Genomic DNA, 2688 nt, shown 5'->3' with positions numbered 1-2688 from the left:
CGTTTCCAGACTGTGTGTGTATATGGATGCACGACGTGTTTCCAGACTGTGTGTGTATAGGTACACACACAACTGGATTGGAACATTATGATGCTACCCTACATTATTTTTAGAAAAGGAAAATTATGTTGAATTTCAGGTAAAATGTTACTATCTCTTTGTATATTCATATTTTAATACATTCCACAGACTTTAAGTATTATGGTGAGACAACATTTGGGTATTTAACTTTGTATGAAACTGATATTAGTACATGTCCCAACATTATTACCCTGAACACTAAGAATGATTGATTGTATAGCTCAATTCCCATCATTTGATCATTTGAAAACCAAAAGCCTAATTATTAATATTAGCCAGTCAAATTATGTGATTAAATAAGATGAATAAATGAGTTATAAAATATAATTAGATCCCCACATCAGGGTGTTTTTTGAAGGCTTGTGTGGGGGATATATCTGTGGTTGCTGTTGTTTCCTATTTTTCTCTTGAGTTAGTTCCCAGTTAAGTGATAATAAGGAAGGTTAAGGAAAAACAAGTAACAGTTAAAAAGAACGGGAAAGAGCGTTTAAGAATAGAGAGATTCAAGGTGCAGAGAGAACCACTTAGGGTGAAGAAATTCTAGCTCAGAAGGGGCCTTCACTAGAGATGGGTGAATTAAAATAAAATCTTAAGGTTCCTCACCAATGGTTGACTGACTGGGCACCGACTTAACCAAGGGGATCCCCTAAAACTGAGTTGCTGAGAAAGGAGATCAGACAAGACGCATGGTGTCCCCCTCCCTCCCTAGAGATGTCCTTTGCGACATGAGCAGGCCTAAGACTCTGCAAGACACACCTGCAGCACCTCAATCTATATAAGAAGCCACTTGAGTCTGGGCGTGTGTCCTGTAGTCTGTCTCTGATTAACACATCCTTATGTTAACTCGACTGACTCACTGACTCCTGGCCTTGTAGACAAAGCCTGACTCAGCCATTTGTTTACCAAACAGTCCTTAAACCCACTTATATCCTGTGGGTCCCTGCTTTGAGATGTTCCACTTTTTTGAGTCAAACTAATGGGTGCCTTCCACATATTGATTGATAAGTTTACCTCTAATTCCTGTCTCCCTGAAATTCATAACATCAAACTGTAACCCCACAGCCATGAGTGAGTCTGCTTGCACAAGGCTTCTTGGGTGTGGCTCTGGGTCCTTGTCCTCACATTTAGCTCAGAATAAATCTCTTTAAATTATTTTACAGGCTACGGCTTCTCTTCTATTGACAGAGGCACCCTCTGTGCAGAATACCAAGAGTGGAACTTGGAGGGTCCCAAGGCAAGAACAAAGAATACCTTTGAAAATAAAGGGCTGAATGGGCTTAGTCCTATCCTAAGCCTAGACCAGTGACTGTCTAGTCCTCTGCCCTCTCATTTACATTTCTTTCTAAGATGACAAGTTTGCAATAATGTATTGTATATTTCAAAGTAGCTATAAGGACTTGAAATGTTACCAACACATAGAAATGGTAAATACTCAAGGTGGTAAATACGCCCACCTTGCCTTGATCACTACATAGTCTATTCATGTAGCAAATAACCACCTGTAAACTAGGAAGCAATGTAGTATCAATGTCCTTTGAGTACAAAACAAAATTTATAATTTTTTTTTTTTTTGAGAAAGAGTATGATTCTGTCACCCTAGGTAGCATGCCCTGGGATCATAACTCACAGCAAAGTCAAACTACAGGTCTGAGCAATCCTCTTACCTCAGCCTCCCCAGTAGCTAAAACTACTGGTATGTGCAAGGACATTTGGCTCGTTTTTCTGTTATTAGGAGAAATGGGGTCTTGCTCTTGCTTAGGCTGGTCTTAAACTCTTGGGCTCAGGCAATCCACCTGCCTCAGCCTCTCAGAGTGCTAGGATTACAGGCATGGACTACTATGCCCAGGAAAATAAATAATTTCAGTCAAACAAAACAAAGGCTCATTATTTCAATATATTGCACAAAAAATGATTTAGGAAAACAGATGAAGGGCCTCAGGAAATGTCACAACAAATATGACTCTTAGATACAAACAAAATTTTGAATTAAAGGCCTTTAAAGATCACCGGATTTTGGAAGGGGCTTTCCCTCTAACTGCTTAAATCAGATTGACCCCTCAAAAAGAAAACTGACTTCCCTCCTCCCTATTATCTCAATATACCACAGGAAAGAAAATCAAGAACGCAACCACACCTGGCCCAAGTAAATTTCAATAATACCTAGCTCTCAGGCTAATTTACAGGTCAATCTGTTTTGCCAAATCCGGTCACTCTCTCAAGTATCTATTTGTCCTCCCCACTGGGATACTGGGTCATCATTCTGTGTCTCTCCCGGTGTTAACCTCTTTCAAGTCTACTTTATTGTGAGTTGATCTTTCAGCAAATAGGAGAAGTGTTCCCTCATCCTCATGCTAGAAAGAGTATTCCTCCACATTAACAAGGGTGAAAAGCCAGATAAACTGCATAGTTTGAATCTCGGAAGCCCTTCCTTAAAATACCAGACTAAATTAGAATTCTTCCATAATTATTTTTCCCTCCAGCCTTTCCAGTGCCAAAAGCAAGTCCACCTTTCTTTGTCCATGTGTCTACAGCTCTGATCCATCATCTTTTGCCTTGTGTTCTAGTGTTTGTTGTGAATATTTATTTTCTGTAGGAAACTAACCTCTT

Source organism: Otolemur garnettii, unplaced genomic scaffold, assembly GCF_000181295.1.
Source record: "Otolemur garnettii isolate 467f Iridium unplaced genomic scaffold, OtoGar3 scaffold00059, whole genome shotgun sequence".
Lineage (NCBI taxonomy): Eukaryota > Metazoa > Chordata > Mammalia > Primates > Galagidae > Otolemur > Otolemur garnettii.
The sequence above is the reverse complement of the archived record's forward strand: the minus strand, read 5'-3'. Positions refer to the sequence as shown.